The following is an 18,495-nucleotide window of genomic DNA, read 5'->3' as shown; positions in this document are numbered from 1 at the left end:
TGACTAATCTCGTGGTCGGATTTTTCGTGTCAGCAGAAATGTTAATATTGGTTAATATCTTTGAATACATGTTCAATGTTGGAAAAGGGTAGCGTTTACATTTTTAGGTATATCCTAGTTCATTCTAGGCTATTGGAAGTGTTTAATAGAAGGTGTCTAAATGGAACTGAGGCTTTGTGTGAAATCTGAATCACATTTTGTATATGACTGTAAAAGTATAAGGATGGGGTTGGATTGTCACAAATGGTTTTGAGTTTTGTAACACGCCTGAGGTTGAATGTATGATCATGTCTGAGCAGAATTAAAAGGAATGACTCTTCTCTGGTGGTGCATGGTTGCTATTTTACCTGACTGCTGAGAAAGCATAAATGCTTGAAAGTAAGCAACCAGACGGTCGACGGCTTTAGGTCCTCTCTGAGGGACCTGGTAATGAGGATTAATGCCTTACCAAAGGGCACTAGCGCATCGCCTTGGTTTTCGAACCCGGGTCACCGGATTACGAGACCACTGCTCTACCGACTGAGCTATCGCGCATCCTTATCTGCAAGATATGAATTTTAATTCATGAGAACCGTAATGAAATTATTGACCTCATAGACATGTACCTGCTCTATTCATACGAGACATACAAATCTCTTCCTACCGCTTTACGGCATGCGCTTTCATAGCGATCTGTAAAGCCCTAAAATCAAGCAATATTTGCAGTGAAGCTAGCATTAAATACTTGGCAAAATACACACAAGACATTATTTCATTTATTCGTAAATTGCCGGTTTTTAGAGTTGTTAATTTTTACGTAATTAATCATGTACATTGTGTTCAATTACTGTTGATACTTTGCTTGAAATGACTTGATAAGATCAAATGAAATATTTCTGTATTCTGTATTTTTAATGATACCTGTACATATGTAACTCAAACTATGGTATGCCAATATCGTGTATTATGAAAAGATTAATAAGTTAGATATGATTTCATATTGGTTTGGTCTATCATAACTCTGTTTCACCATCAACCACACTTTGCTGTTTTTCAAAAAAAAATTGAGCCCGCAACATCAAAAAGCAATACTCACACAGAAGATTTAGTGATATTCTTTCAAGTTTTCCTGAGTATATTATAATATCTTCTGCATGAATAGAAAAAGACTATAAAGAATTTTCCTAAAAACTCTTTTTTTAAAAGAATCTCCCTTTAGTATAGCACGTTTAGATACCACTGAGACTTAATTCTTTTTTTATGTTTTGCACCTTTTATTAAAATGACTGCAAGTAGAATTTATTAAAATAGTAACAATAATTGCCAAAAATGATTTTTGAATATTTTTTTAAAAAGAAGCAGTTAGTATTCAAAGAATAAAATAAATTGTGTCCCAAAATGTTCAAATGTATAAAGAAAAATGTAAATATATTAAATACATATATTGATGAAACAGTAGTATTGTATCTCATTATGTTGAATAAATTGTTAAATAATTCTAAAAAAGTGTTAGATTTAAAATTGTAGATAGTTGGTATATATCGTACATTGCATTGTCTCGAGTGTAGTGTAATTTTTGTTGATGTAAATGTATATTTTTCAGCAAATGAAAGATCATGTCTCGTGAGTGAATATATTGTATATTGGTACATTCTTGCAAAATTATGATGTGAAACATATTATATTAAAATCAGAATGAGATTGTATCCACTATGTTTATATCTCTTTACTGTCTTTGGTGTTACTTTACATTTCGCTTATTTTAGACATTTTAGTATCAAGAATATATATATAGCCACTATAACTCATTGCATTTATAAATTCACACAAGTTCTGCATTGCTTTTTATGGTGACATTGTGAACAAAATCCTGGACTTGATTCAAACTTCAACGTTTCACAAAACCACTCGCCGACAACCCATTGTAATGCATGTATTATAAAGTTTAACACGTACACAAAGGTATTACGATGAGATGTACGTATGATGGTTTCATTTAACGATGCCCAGAATTACAATCTATTGTAAGTAACGTTTTTATTTTTATTATTATTATTATTATGGACATCTTAAACATCCCAATGTCCCTTCTTGTTTTGCATTTTTTCATAAATTTGTGTTTGGGGGAAATAGTGCAGAATGGGCCCTCTAATATTAGAATATGACAATTAGTTTCACAATTTGCTTTCAAAAAGAGGAAAGAAAAGAGAAAAAAAAGGGGACTGGCAATCCTAGAAAAGAAGGCATATACTATTCATTGAGTTGCAATGGTGATGTCAACAATGTGGTGATGCGTGCAGAAAGGTGTCATATCTGATAATTGTGTTATAATTTCAGCGATGAAAGATTTGTGGTCTGATTCTCGCATCCATATCTCCCTCTGTACCGGTAATCTTATTACATTAAATACTTAGTCTTTGATGACAGACATTAATCGAGCAACTATTTCTTTAATTTTCAGCCTTTTTAGAAATAGAGCAATATGAATATAGTACCTTGCTATATAATTTAAAAAGAAATTGATACAACATTAGTGGAATAGACGTGCCAGAGCTGGTTCACTTAAGTCAGACTCTTAAAAAAGCCACTTGTTATTAAACTAGTTTTTGTATCGTCGCATTTGTATGGTGGCCCTGAAGGGACATCGCGAATAGACTAAATCGCGAAAAATTGGCGATAAAATTCACGATATTGTAAATTTTATCGCCAATTTTTCACGACGAAATTCACGAAATTCACGATATCGTAAACTTTATCGTGAAAAGTTCACGATAAAATTGACGATATCGTATATTTTATCGTGAAAAGTTCACAATAAAGTTCACGATAAAATTGACGATTTCGTATATTTTATCGTGAATTATTTTCTCCTGGCCTGGGCGGTTCGTAAACAAAACCAGCCCTAGCTAGCTTGATTGAAGACGATTATTATGACGAGACGTTTTTACGATGATTTCTGTGAAAATGGTAGGTTTAACTTCATATTATGCTCTATTTGTATTTTATCTTTGACAAGATAGGGATAAAAGTAATTGCACAGCGGAAAAATTACCCGGTATGCAATTAATGGTCTAGATGCACTCAATCAATGGCAATGCATTTTCCCATACATTCATTTCCATGTTGTAATATCTATTGAGTAATGTAATTGTCTAGGCCTACTTTTATTAGCAGGCCTACGTACTAGCACACTCAATTTCTCAAACTGAGTCAACAAAGACTGACAGAGTTGATGTAGAACTAATACTAATAAGTAATAGGTAGCAGCGGCTAGCAGAATATTAGTAGCATTCTAGTGCACTAGCTGCATGCAGCTGCAGACCTAGGCCTAGATATCTAGGCTAGAATAATGCATGATTGTATGAATTGTATTGAAGATGATTTAGTCGTAGGCTCTATGGCTCCAGTGATTATTGCATTGGCAGACATTTTATTTTTAATATTTTTTTAAATGCTTGCACAACATGAATTACTAATTAAGCAAGGGCCTAGCCTAGGTCACTCGAGTAGACAATGCTAATGCGTATTGACCTCGTACCTCTAGATTTCTACAGCGCTGCATACGTGCTGAGAGGGCAATCGATTGCACACAATTACACACTCGTGAACACAATGAGTACGAAGTGACTGATATGATCGGCAAGTTTGAAGTAGACTCGTGATTTGAATTTTCATAGAGGTAATACAAAAAAGTACACTAATGCTGCTATAGATAGAAATGGTTTTTATTAAAAGATCATCGCAGCCAATGGCTGAATTGCGATCCATTTCACAAGGTTATATACAATACAATTGCAATTCAAATTGAAATAACACAACATATGACATAAATCAATAATCAAACATATAGACATTTCATAAACATTCATTGATCAGATTCAAATTTTTGTTAAAAAAAGAAAGAGATAGGGAGAGGTGTAGGAGAGGGAGAGTTGGAGTGATGACAAAGAGAGAGAAGGAGAGAAAGAAAGAGAAAGGGGACGGGAGAGAAAGACGGAAAGAGAGAGAGGGTTGAAGAGAGGAAGAGACAGACAAAGGGTACCTTATCATTACAGATGAGGGGAGATGGCAAGAAATATTCAGTATTGCAGAAAATTGAGATAAAAACTATCAAAATTCATTCACATATTTCAATCATGGACTGTGAAATTCTAAAAATATTAATATTACATTTTATTCAAAAGATTTATAAAGTAAGGAAGTGAGCTGCACTGGAAGCGTTTTGTTTTACATTGGTATTGTTTAAACTTTGATTGAGATCTTAGAGAATAAGTGCTTTGTTGTCTAAGAGGTAAACATTCTTTAAATTGTGGGTGTTTGATAAGTGCATTTGCAAAGTCTATACATAACTGCTTACGTCTTGCTTCTAATGAACATAGATTGCACGTTTCCAATGCTGCTTCATAATTTTCATACTGACGTCCTAAAATGATTTTGCAAGCTCTTTTCTGAATACGTTCTAAAATATATACATGAGTTTTTGTTAAATTACCATTAAAAACCGGTACCCCATAATCTAAAATCGAACGAATGTATCCTTTATATATTAGTAAAAGGTCATCTACAGGCAATCCATACTTCTTAAGGCAACGAAACATAAATAACTTCCTATTACACCTTTTTGTGAGATCGGATACATGACTATCCCACTTTAGGTTTGATTGTAAAATAATTCCGAGGACTTTGGCTTGATGAACATAAATTAATTCTTTGTCGCCAATGAACATTGAAGTTTGTTCATCACAATTTTTCATAAATGTTATAACCATAGAGAAACACTTGGACGGATTCAATGTCATATTATTTTTAGCTGACCATTGGTATAGATCAGTGATTGCATTTTGTAGTTTAGACTGAGATGTTACTTTTCGGCTTTCTACAATCGTTAAGTCGTCAACATATTTATAAATTGGTAAGTTAACATCATTACAGGCATCATTGATCATTACAATAAATAGAATCGGACCAAGTTTGGTACCTTGCGGAACACCAGCATTGATTGTTTTCAAATTAGATAACTGACCAAGATATTTTACCCTTTGTTGACGCAACTCGAGGAAACTATATGTGTGGCCTAGGTCGGATATTGTTTCCAGAGTGATGGTACTGCAACTGCAGAGCAGGGTTTGAAAGATATTTATTTAAGAAATATAAAACCAAAAATTGTACATGGCCAGGCCCATGCATGCAGACACGGACTGTTAACCGTACGTGGTAACACTAACAATATGTAAAACTGTATCGGAGCTTGGAGATAATTGATAATTTGTGACACTGATGCAGTGATAGATCTAAACTTCTGGAGCAAAATCAAACTTGTATTCAATCCTGAAAATCTCTCTGCCAAATAATTGTCTAAATTCTGTTTCTCTGTGTACCGGTAATCAAAAATGTATTCTTTATGTTATTATTGCAGGAGCTACTGACTACAAGCATGAAATAGATGTGACGCAATTGGATTTAATCGATCAACAGTACTGTTTGGCAATGGGAGAAAGTGGTAACGGGAGGACCTTTGCTTATTTGGCACCATTCAGTATCCAGTGATATTTCTTTTGTATTGTGTTGTTTCGGCAATATATCAATAAAGCAACAGTTTGACCGACTTGCCTGCATCATCACTTTTGCGCTGAAAACCTTATTTTGGTTGTTTGAAGGTCGCCATTTTCCTTTTTTATCGTCAACATTGACCTTCCGTCTTCATTCATCATCAGAACTCTACCTTTGACATCGACCATTCGTTTCTTCGTTCATAATCATCATGATAACTTTACTTTCGCCATCATCGACATCGTTTCTGTGTATGAAGACCACGCCATCTTTCTGTTTGACAGTATACAAGCCCCAGTTTACAAACCCCAGTTTGTATATTTACACCGTCAATTTCCGTTCTTTGTTTGAAGGTCAGGATTTACGCTTACCTTCCACATCATCAGAAATGTTGCTATTCTTTTCCACATCGTCTCTTTTTGTTTCTTCGACATCGTCAGAAACTTGGGTCTTCTTTTCCACATCGTCAAATCTTGTTTCTTCGAGATCATCAGAAACTCTACCTTTGTCGTCATCGACAGAATAGACCCTAATTGTTTCTTTGACATCGTCGGTTCATCATCATTGACAATAACATCAACGCATTTGACAAGTTTGATGATAATGTAGTGTAATTTGAAAAGCGGCAGTCTTTCGCTTTATAAATAGACTACCTTAAAGGGATCCGGTAACTTTGTCTAAGATTCTGAAATAAAATTCTGGATTTAGCTCATGATGCAATGATAATTATAAACCTTAAGGTCAGTCAGGAGCCCCATGACTTTTACAAGCCGATCGCCTGTCTGATTATCAAGATATTTATGATTGGAATTACAAATTTTGAAAACCGTTCGCCTGACGGTTTTCATAACACTACAGTCTATTGGGGAAACGAGTATGGTAAAACCGGTCACTCAAAGATTTTTACTTTTTTGAGGCACTTCTTGATCATTTTGAAGCGCAATTTTTTTAGGGCTTCAATATTACACCATATCACAGACACTGATAACACGTAGGGCCGTGTATCTCAGATTTAACATTGTTAAACGATCCCTTTAATTGTTAACATGTGACTGTTATTGGAATATTTCCCGGCTAGATTTTAGCACAGATTTGAATAAACGCTCATGGTTTAAATGATATATCTTGTGTCCACTATTTTTTTTTATTATAGCTGTCTGGTCTCTCGTGAATCACAGTAGAAAGAAAAGGAAGAATTAAATTAGGAATTAATTGGGATGTTGACCAAGTTACGATCATCGATCATGATCATTCAACTCCTAATCCAGTTCTTGCCAAAACTCTATATGCAGCAACATCATTTCAAAAAGCCACAAACATGCTCTGAAGCACTCATTTTGTATGGTAATTTGATCCAATTATTTGATCTTGTTTGATTGTGTTTGTTACAAGGACACGTCTGTATAATTTCTGAACGTATTTTACACCGTATCAAAGATTGCAGTAACTTCTTCCTTTTCAATATACTGCTCTAAGGATAAGCCATGTTGGGAGGGCCACAGCCTTCTGTAGTCTTAATAAATGCATATTCCACATTCTTACTCTTTTTCTTCCTGTTTCTTGATCCCTCCTTTTCTTCCTTTCTTCTCTTTTCTCCCTTCTTTTTATTCTCTTTCTATTTTTCTTCTTCTCTTTCTTCTTCTGCCCCTCTTTCTCTCTCCTTCCCCTACCCCTTTTCCTCTCTCATTCTTTTTTTCTTCTTCTCCTTCTGCTTCCTATCATTCCTCTTGGTCCTGTTTCTTGTTATGCTTAATTCATCATTCATACTTGTTCTACAGCTTTTTTTTATGAATGTAGAGTTCAGATAAAATTAATTTGTTTCTCTCTCTATAATGTAATTTACACATATCAGTCACATACATGTGTATATTGTTTCTAAATTCTATTTATTCATTTTGAATGCATGTAACATTGTCTGTTTGGAGCCACAGTGGCATTGATCTGTATTACTTTGACATGGAGTCAGGGCCCTTGTGACCCCCAAACAGACGATATGTTATACGTGTCCGTTAATATTTGTCTACATTATGCATCACGAATTTCAGTATGAATAATATGAAGTATTAGCCCTGCATTGTTAATAATAATACATGACCTGGGCTTCTTCTCTTTTCTACTTGTAGTATCTATACAACTGTATGTACTATAATCATGATTGTTAATAAAGTGATATTGAAACAAAAACTGCTGCAAAATTTAAGAAACTGAAATTGGGGTTTTCTGCCTACAACAGTAAACTCAAATAGGGCATTCTGTCATCAATATTCATCTTCAAACATATTGTTTTACAAATATTTGCAGAAGTGTGTGTTAATTTTTGCCACAAAATTTGGGCTGCTAACACTTTACATTTCTTGAAACCTCTCAAAAACTGATTACACTTGAAACGTGTAGTGTTTGTTGACACATGAAGTAATTACCAACACCAAACATGATTATGGTAACATTTGTTAGGTTATTTTAATATAAACTGTATAACCAAGTATGAACATAGGAAAATAGATCTGTAGTTGATACACACAGCTTTTGTAATAGATTTTCAAGAACATTTAAAAAATGTGCTTAAAAATGCCCATCTATTTAGTGTGTAAGACAAAACAGAAGAAGTACATTTAATAACATAATTGGCGGTAATGCTTATTTGCAGGGGTGGCGATTTCTTTTCATGACCGGGGGGGACGAAATGCGAGGGAAGGGGGAGCAGTGGCGTATAACGAACAAAAACGTTGGGGGGGGGGGAAAAAAAATCTGCATCCCCACTCTAACATTGTACATGCAGGCCTCGTGGAATGTTTTTCAAAGAGGGGGAGGCTAAAGTATTTTATTAGGTAGAGCAAAGCGAGCATAGCAAGTGGAGCGTCAATTGGCGTGTGGTCCAGGGGCGTAGGCCCAGGGGCGTAGGCCCATGAAGCTCAGGGGTTTTAGGCATTTAATAACGGTCAGATGAGCATCCAGGGGCTCGTCTTAGAGACCCTGGTGGGGTCCAGGGGGCAGACCCCCCGGAAGCTCGGGGTTTTACGCATTCAATCACGGTCAGATGAGCAAACAGGGGCCAGCCATAGGGCCCTTAGTGGGGTCCAGGGGGCAGAGCCCCCAGAAGCTCAGGGAAAAACCATGCCATTTCAGCAACATTTGTAAATCACTGGTATCGAGTTAGAAATAAATCAAGTTTGAATTTTATTAGGGGGGCAACTGCCCCCAAGCCCCCCCCCCCCCTCCCTCATCATAAGGCCAAGGCGAGAGAGCAAAGAGAACAAGAGGGTAGAGGTTACGGAAGTGACTATCCCCTCACAGGTTTTTGAAGTTTTGTTGTATTAACAAATTACATACTTTAATTAGCAAAAGAATAGTATAAAAACAAGCAATATACCTTTTTCACACTTCACTTTTCTAGAATATTTACTGTACACTTCGAAGAATATTATGCGGGAAGATTTTTGCATTTTTATTTGTATAAACGCTGCACTCTAGGGCCCTCCAGAGCCTAAAAGTTTGTTACAGTCTTTAGTCAGTATTTGCTATACACTTTTTTCTCACTTTTTCAATTTTTCAGGGGGGAAAGATCCCCCCTAAACACGTCCCCCCCCCCCCCCCCCCCCCCCCCCCCCCCCCGGATCGCCGCCCCTGCTTATTTGAGAATGGAAAATTGCAAACATATGAGTATCTTATTTGGCATCAAATGACCATTTGCTTCAGCAATGTGAGAGCTGAACAATTCCTAAACAATTTACATAAATAGTGGAGAGAAAACTTTGGAATGAACGCAAATATTTTTTCCCCTTGAACCATAATTGCATATCAATATCATTTCAATACCTTCATTACAACATACATGTATAACAAGAGATCAATGGACCTTGTGTTTAACAGAGCCTGTAAAATTAGTGGCCACATCAATTACTATATTATATTACTATATTATCACTTGTGCCCTTGGGTACCTACATCGAAAATGTACCACAGATGATTATTTTTTTAATATACCCCCCCCCCCTCATGCATAAACATCTGGCAACACTACGTACAAGAGACCCTTAGGGGAGCACTGCCCCTGAGTCCTCATGAGGGGCAAGGTAATCAATACAAACAAATTCAGATCCCCTCTCAAATGTCAAATTTTATTGAGTGCCAGCATTAAGTTTTAGAGTCAAAGTAAAGAAATTGCTATATACATGTATGGACATTTTCGGGGTTCCTCAACAACCTATCAACCTATCAACCTATCATTTCTCATGAATAATCCCTGCCCAATTTGATTAAATTCTGTTGTACTGATGTATTTTGTCAAAGAAAAATTGAACAATTAACCTTACAATGGTAACTGCGACCATGAAAATCTTAGAATATGTAGTTGTGATATATAATTTCCAAACCGGAATAGCTAATTGGTCGATTTTAGTCAAGAAACATTGTTTTATAGCTTAATTAATATATTGACTTTGAGAGGGAGCTATACAACATAAAAAGTTAATTATTTATAATTTCATAACTTTAGAATCGATTTCAACCGCGACAACGATCACTGATTATTGTAGGATAGTATATGCTTCCAATATGTTTATTTGAACCAAATTCAAGACCCCTTACCAAAACTTTGTAATACCTTTAGTAAGAAGCTCTGAATGTACACTATTTATTGAGCTGCTAAACAGTTAAATAAGGGCATTACAAGGACACAATTTGATATTGGACTGCATAAACACTCCGAGCAGCTTGATGACATTGCAGTGGTGGACAGTGTGATCAGCAAGGATAAGGCGAGAGGGCATCGGACAAATAGTTTGGGCAATGTCTTGTTCAGATGATTCTGGGCAGTGGCGTCGAAGTCCGAGGCTTCTACAAATGCGCTTCACCTGCCGAACACTATAAAGGGAAAGATAAATATATCACAGTTTAAACCCTAAATACAATTAAATATATACTATAATAATATTCCACCCAGCAACGCTTACATGTGCAAAACAATCATATAATGATACATAAACAGGAGCCCCCAACAGTTGATTTAAAATTATGCAATAGCATTATCAGATATTTTATAAGCATGCCATTCAAAGCAATGATACATGAAGGTTGGTTTTATGTTATTAAGAAATGTTCCAGGTTTTTGAAAGATTTATATTTCGGGTTAGGTACATCCATGAATAAAATTATAACAAATACAAAAACATCACGTATACAAAAATTGTTTCATAGTTCATACCTCTCTTCCTGATGCCATCTCGATAATGCTCCATGAATACCCTGCTTACCGTAAGAGGCAATCTGGTAAAGTACTGTGCATTATAGAATTTGTGAAATCAAGGAGCAAAACAATTTTTGTTTAAACTTAGAAAAGCATCCACATATACACTAAATAACTGTTTTAACATCTATTATATCAAGTGGTTAGCTTTGGAATACTAGTTACTCATGTGTTAAGATCCTACCAATGGTTTACACATAAAGTGAAGTATTGCAGAAAACTTTTGGGGTTGAAATCAAATGAATTGCACATTTACAATGACTTGAAAATATGTATGACTTGAAATATTTCAAAGGTCATACATTTAGGTCTTTGACATTGTTCCTGATTAAAAGAACATTAAGACTCGTAAGCATACCAATGTACCAGTACAGTTCTCTTGATGCCAATATTATAGAAATGGTAACCTCGCTCAATTCATAATGCGGAATGAGGATCACTATTCATAATACGGGAAGAAGGTTGCTATTCATAATACGGGAAGAGGGTCGCTATTCATAATACGGAATGAGGGTCGTTATTCATAAAAATTAAATAAGCAAACAAAATAATAACAAGAAAGGGGAATTTTGAAAAGGGGACACCCCCACTCCCATGGCTGTGGCGTAGCAATGGGGGGGGGGGATGATACATGGCCTTGAATATTTGTCGAAAACATTTATTAAAAACAAACAGTTTTGAAGAAATAAAGAAAAAAGGCGTGCTACAATAATGTACATCACCCCTACCCCCAATCAGTCCAACCACGCTGCGCCATTCGGCCCACCCTCCCTGCAGCATTCCCTTAGGACAAGTACATATTACCAACAATTTTCGTCAAGGGGATAGACAAAAAAGATCTGCACCACCCCACTCTTACATGCAGGCCCCGCTGAACATTTCTAAAGTAGGTGAGGGGGGGGGGGTAGGTATGTACGATTAGGTAGAGCATTGCATAAATTGGCGTGGGGTCTTGGGAGAAGCCCCTGCGGGGGTCAAGGGGTGGAGCCCCTAGAAGCTCAGGAGTTTTATACATTAAATTACCATCGATGAGCATATTTTTATACCCTATTTGTGACACTGACAGGTCACGAATTGGCGTGGGGTCCAGGGGCGGAGCCCCCAGAAGCTCAGAGGTTTTGGGCAATAAATTACGGTCAGATTAGCATCTTTTCATACCTTATTTGTGACATTGACAGGACACAAATTAGGTTAGCTCCAGGGGGCAGAGCCCCTGAAGCTCAGGGGCTTTGGGCAATAATTACAGTCAGGTGAGCATATTTGTATACCTTATTTGTGACACTGGCAGGTTAAGAATTGGTGTGGGGTCCAGGGGGTGGAGCCCCAGAAGCTCAGGGGGTATAGGCATTTAATAACAGTCAACTGAGCATATTTTGATACCTTATTTGTGACACTGGCAGGACATGAATTGGCGTGGGGGTCCACGGGACGGAGCCTTTTATAACGGCCACATAAGCATGCAGGGGCCCGCCTTAGGGCCCCTGGTGGGGTTGATGGGTGGAGCCCCCGAAGCTCAAGGGTTTTAGGCATTTAATTCACTATTCTTTCTTTCTTTCTTCATGAATTTGCCATTTTCCAACAAACGCATAAAAAAGTATAATTTACTAAACATTGAGGAAAAAATCTCTGAAAATTATGTCATTTCAGCAGCATTTGTAAATCACCGCTATTGAATTAGAAATAAACCAAGCCCCCCCCCCCCCCCCTGATCTACACCTTATTGGCGGGAAAAATCGTAACTGTTCTCCCCTTCTTTTTTTCTTCCTCTTTTTTGTTCCCTTTTAGCTCTCCTATTTCCCTTTCCCTTCCTTTCCCCCGTTTTGGGGGGGTGGGGGAAGGGGTGGGGGAAGGGGGGGGGGAGGCAAGGGCTTTTTGCCCCCCCCCCCCCGAACTACAACTTGTTGGCGGGAAAATTGCAACTCTTCTTCCTCTTCTTTCTTTCCCTTTCTCCCCTCTTTCCCTTCTTTTCCTTCTCTCTCTCTCTTTTTTTTTTGGGGGGGGGGGGCAAGGCCCGCTGGCCCCCCCCCTGGATCCGCGCCTGGTTATATACCATCCTTTCATAAATTATACACAATATAGCAAGATATATTTTCCATATAAGTAAGGAAGTTAGATTTTCAAGATTTTAAGCCATTAAGATATGATATATTGTGACCGTTAGGCGTTATGCGAACGATGGCGTACCCTGTATTACCGGTATGTCTTTTTTTAAAGTATATTGTACCTTTTATCTTTGATGATTATATAGAGACATCCCCATTACCTTCATGTAGCTTATGAATCTGCCCCGCTCCTGTGGTGACAAAAAATACAGTAAAACCCAATCCTATTCACCTATTGTAATTTGTTCCCCCCCCCCCCCCCCTTTCTTAAAGGTAATACAAAGTTTTGGGAATTTTGAAAATGGCCGGATAGCGATTCTTGAAAATGTTGATATATTTGGATGCCCTAAGGATGCATTTAAGCACTAGAAAATTTAGCCCCTAAACACTTCTGCTTTCGAGAAAATTTGAATATCAATGCCTATACGGCCATCCAATGGTAGCTGCTAAAATGAACATCTCAGAATATGCAGTTGTGATATATAATTTCCAAACGGGAATAGCCAATCGGTCGATTTTAGTCAAGAAACATTGTTTTAATGCTAAATTAATATCTTGACCTTTAGAGGGAGCTATACAACATAGAGAGTTTATTATTTACAATTTCTTCTTTAAACTTGATTTCAACCGCGACAACGATCACTGAATACTGTAGGATCGCATGTGCTTCCAATATGTTCATTTGAACCAAATTCACGACCCCATACCAAAACTTTTACCTTTAATATAATTCTGTTTGCTTATTTAATTTCTATGAATAGCGACCCTTTCTGTATTATGAATAGCGAACCCTCTTATTGTATTATGAATAGCCACCCTCTTCTCGTATTATGAATAGCCACCCTCTTCTCGTATTATGAATAGCGACCCCCTTTTTCGATTATGAATAGCGGTTCTTACATGTATGAATAATGACCCTAATGAATAGTGACCCTTTTCTCAAATTATGAATAGTGGTCCTTATGATTAGCGGTCCTTATGAAAGCGGTCCTTATGAATAATGACCCTTTTCTCGTATTTTGAATAGCGACCCTCATTCCGCATCATGAATAGCCACCCTCTTCTCACATTATGAAAAGCAACCCTCCTATTCGATTATGAATAGCGGTTCTTACATGTTTGAATATGACCCTAATGAATAATGACCCTTTTCTCAAATTATGAATAGTGGTCCTTATGAATAGCGGTCCTTATGAAAGCGGTTCTTATGAATAGCGGTCCTTATGAATAGCGGTCCTTATGAATAGCGGTCCTTATGAATAGCGGTCCTTATGAATAGTAAGCAGATCTCATTTTAACAGACCTTTAGATGAGCATACATGTGGTATGTACACTGCATTTCAACTTTTAAACAAAAAGGGTAACTGCCCAATTCTCCATTGACAATTCTAACAGGTCTTAAAAATAAAGTAGTCCTTTTTATATTTAAACTGGTGTCTATTGGACATTTCTAGTTCATACCTTTACAAATAAAAGTATTTCTTGTGCAAGCTTCATTTAAGGTTCTTGTTAACATTGTTCAGATGAGAGAAAATGGTGATAAGGTAGTGACTTCAATGCTCGATATACATTTAAAGATAATCTGAAAGTTTGAGTGAAAACAGGCTATCATTAATGATCAAAATTTGAAAAAATGATCTGCTTAATTCCGGAATTCTCCCAACTATATTATCATATGTATCAACAAGGTTTTTAGCAAGGACAATTAAAAAAAAAGCATTACAAGCCGTTCGACTGTAGTAACACTCCTTCATAAAGAAAACAACATCTTATGCCAGCCCCCAGGGGTTGTTAAAGAGAAGGGAATGCGAGGGATATGAAGGGAAACAACATCAGTGTCTGTAACAGCAGCTTAGCAATCTATAACCCATCATTATCTAAGATAATTTTTATTTTGTTATCATTTCAACGCATACACTCAATAAGGATACATTCAGCTTAGTTCCCATCATCCTGAGCTGGTTTGTATGGAGTGTTGATACATGGCAGTTGTACTACAAGTTGTAGGGCTTGCTTGCATGAATGCAAACCAGGTAATCTGTTGAATGAATAATAAAAGAAACATATGCAAACAAAATCTAGTGATAAACTTTGCACATTATAAAACAAAAAGAAAAACATCATAACACTTTTTTTTTCACTCCAAGAGATGAATTTTGGTAAGATAATCACACTGTGATTGGATTACCCTTTAGCGTTTACGGTTAGACTTCATGCATCATAGGACTCTACGAGTTCGCTGCCCATCAACTAAAAAGTACATACGGTAGTACTTAGTCAGGATGTTGTCCTTAATCTTGGAAAAGAGGTCTTAGTTAAACATGTAGCGGACAAGTAGCTTACTAAAGCTGATTTGGTCAAGAAGTTAGACTTATGACGGTTTCGAGAAACCGGCCCCTGGCCTGGGTGCTAGCCGAAATTCACTAAATAGACTAGTAAATACCTAATAGTAATATAGATCTAACTTAAAGTGACTCGGTAACATTGCCTCAGATTCTGAAACAAAATCATGGATTTAGCTCATGCTGCAATCATAATTTTAAACCTTTAAACCTTTAGCTTAGCCTCTGTTAGGTCAGTCAGGAATCCCGTGCCTTTTACAAACCAATCGTCTGTCTGATTATCAAGTTATTTATGATTGGAAATCGAAATTAAACTTTGCGTTTTCCTAACGGTTTTGATAAACTAGGGCCTGAGCCTAGTCTATTCAGGAAAATAAGTATGGTAAAACCGGTCACTCAAAGATTATTACTTTTTTGAGCCACTTCATGATCATTTTGAAGCGAAATTTGTTTAGGGCTTCAATATTCAGTAGGGAAGCTGGTACAAGAATAAGGATCATCTGCATTTTCGCAGACGTTTCCAATTTCCAATCCGCGCGTTGGTGATGCGAAAAACGGATTCCTCGATGTTTTTATTGATGCATTTTACATTGACTTAATTTTGTACAGAGACTTTCACATAAGGGGCGATAAATCCTCGAGAAGACGGACAACCCATAAAAGAAGATGGCGCTTGTTTAGAAACCTATCAAAAATTTGACCCGTAACTCTGGCATGGAGATACCCTACTAAAACATACCCAAAATGAAGTAAATATTCATTAAATGTCCAAACACTGGAAGAAGGAGCAATATCATTCACCCTTCTCCCAGTTGACACTCCAATTATGACAATCCTGATATGACCCAGCAAGCAAGATTCAGATGTAAAATGACTATGGTGCAAGACCCGGCCAAGCTGGGACATCCCCCCCCCCCCCCCCCCCTTGAAGTTAGACCTGGAAGCTTGGCAGCTGGAGACGGCTTTCTTCCAGAAGCTTTGGTATTCAAGGTATTCAAGGTATTCAAATAAAAATCGTGAGTTAAAAGTTGTTATGTTTATTACCTGTTTTGTGTCAATTTTCTTGTTATTTTTGGAGTATTTTTCGGAAAAACGATGATATCAGTATACCTACACCTTTTCACGGCAAACCGCTGCACAATACAAGTGCAAACCGATGGTGGGTTGCGGGCGGATGCGCGCCTGTGTGAAGTAATGTCTCGGATCCTCATTACGGTAGATAACTTCACACAGGCGTGCGCCCGCCCGCAACTCACCATCGAACTGCACTTGTATTTTTTTTTTTTTTATAAATGTAATGCTTCCTGGGAGAAATTTCAATAGTTTAAACATATTTGTGGCTTACACCCAGTAAATAAGATCGATTGATCAATCTGTAATTGAAAAACAAGTCAGAAAAAATCTTGGAACCAGCGGGATTTGAACCTGCCATGGACCAGTGATGGCCTGGTGGTAGAGTCGCTGCCCGGCAAGCAGTAGATGGCAGGTTCAAATCCCGCTGGTTCCAAGATTTTTTCTGACTTGTTTTTCAATTACAGATTGATCAATCGATCTTATTTACTGGGTGTAAGCCACAAATATGTTTAAACTATTGAAATTTCTCCCAGGAAGCATTACATTTATAAAAGTTATTGTCCTATGGCGGACTAATGAATATTAATAAGTCAGAATGAATCAGGAGAGCCCTTGGGTATTTGTTTCTAGTTCATCGTGACTGTGCCATGGACCAGTGATGGCCTGGTGGTAGAGTCCCTGCCCGGCAAGCAGTAGATGGCAGGTTCAAATCCCGCTGGTTCCAAGATTTTTTCTGACTTGTTTTTCAATTACGGATCGATCAATCGATCTTATTTACTGGGTGTAAGCCACAAATATGTTTAAACTATTGCACTTGTATTGTGCAGCGGTTTGCCGTGAAACCTGAGAAAAAGTGTATAGATCTAGTAATATCATTGTTATTCCAAAAAATACTCCAAAAATGACAAAAAAATTGACACGAAACAGGTAATAAACATAACGACTTTTAACTCATGATCTTATATGGACATTTAATGAATATTTACTTCATTTTGGGTATGTTATAGTAGGGTATCTCCACGCCGGAGTTACGGGTCAAATTTTAGACACGTTTCTGAACAAGTGCCAAGGAGACTGGGGTTATTTTCTTACAAGGAATCTGTTTTTTTGCATGCCCTGAATCCTGATGCCCGCGCTGGGAACCTGAAACCCGCAGAGTGCCGATGAAAAAAAGACGTTCGCGAACGCAATTTGTCCGTTTTTACGACTAGGATATCCTTGTTTATGCAGACGATCCTCATTCTCGGACCAGCGCCCCTAATCTTGTCATAAAATAATGATATTACACTGTATCACAGACATAGATCTAGTAATATTATAAATAACACATAGATCTAGGGCCATGCATGATTGCATCTCAGAGTCAGACTTAACATTGTTAAACGATCCCTTGTATTTATCTATCATGATTTGTAGATCTATAACAGTTAGATCTGGTGCTTGCCTAATATCTACATCGAATTGAATCAGCTCAGCTCAGCTCAGTTTGCGTCTAGTCGACGAGTACGAGTGTGCTATTGCAATGGACTCTGTCAGTCTTTGTAGACTCAGTTTGAGAAATTGAGTGTGCTAGTTCGTAGGCCTACTAATAAAAGTAGGCCTAGATCGAGATCTAGATCAATTACATAACTCAATACTAGGTCTAGACCTAGATCTAGACTCTATATCAGGATATTACAACATGGAAATGAATGTATGGGAAAATGCATTGCCATTGAGTGCATCTATGATCTAGACCATTAATTGCATACCGGGTAATTTTTCCGCTGTGCAATTACTTTTATCCCTATCTTGTCAAAGATAAAATACAAATAGAGTATAATATGAAGTTAAACCTACCATTTTCACAGAAATCATCGTAAAAACGTCTCGTCATAATAATCGTCTTCAATCAAGCTAGCTAGGGCTGGTTTTGTTTACGAACCGCCCAGGCCAGGAGAAAATAATTCACGATAAAATATACGAAATCGTCAATTTTATCGTGAACTTTATTGTGAACTTTTCACGATAAAATATACGATATCGTCAATTTTATCGTGAACTTTTCACGATAAAGTTCACGATATCGTGAATTTCGTGAATTTCGTCGTGAAAAATTGGCGATAAAATTTACAATATCGTGAATTTTATCGCCAATTTTTCGCGATTTAGTCTATTCGCGATGTCCCTTCAGGGCCACCATACATTTGAGCACACCGTGCAT

The 18,495-nt window shown here is 37.2% G+C and overlaps 1 long non-coding RNA gene across 1 annotated transcript; it reads right to left on the bottom strand.

The window, feature by feature from the left end:
* Positions 1–10,012: 10,012 nt before the first annotated feature.
* On the bottom strand, positions 10,013–18,283 carry LOC115924555. The gene is made up of 4 exons (XR_004064353.1): positions 18,132–18,283; positions 14,808–14,914; positions 10,733–10,805; positions 10,013–10,392 (listed from the first exon to the last, which is right to left on the bottom strand). It is a non-coding gene; the product is annotated as an uncharacterized LOC115924555 (long non-coding RNA).
* Between the last annotated feature and the right edge of the window lie 212 nt (positions 18,284–18,495).

This window comes from Strongylocentrotus purpuratus, unplaced genomic scaffold, assembly GCF_000002235.5.
Source record: "Strongylocentrotus purpuratus isolate Spur 01 unplaced genomic scaffold, Spur_5.0 spur5_scaffold_16, whole genome shotgun sequence".
NCBI classification, from domain to species: Eukaryota; Metazoa; Echinodermata; class Echinoidea; order Camarodonta; family Strongylocentrotidae; genus Strongylocentrotus; species Strongylocentrotus purpuratus.
The sequence above is the reverse complement of the archived record's forward strand: the minus strand, read 5'-3'. Positions and strand labels throughout refer to the sequence as shown.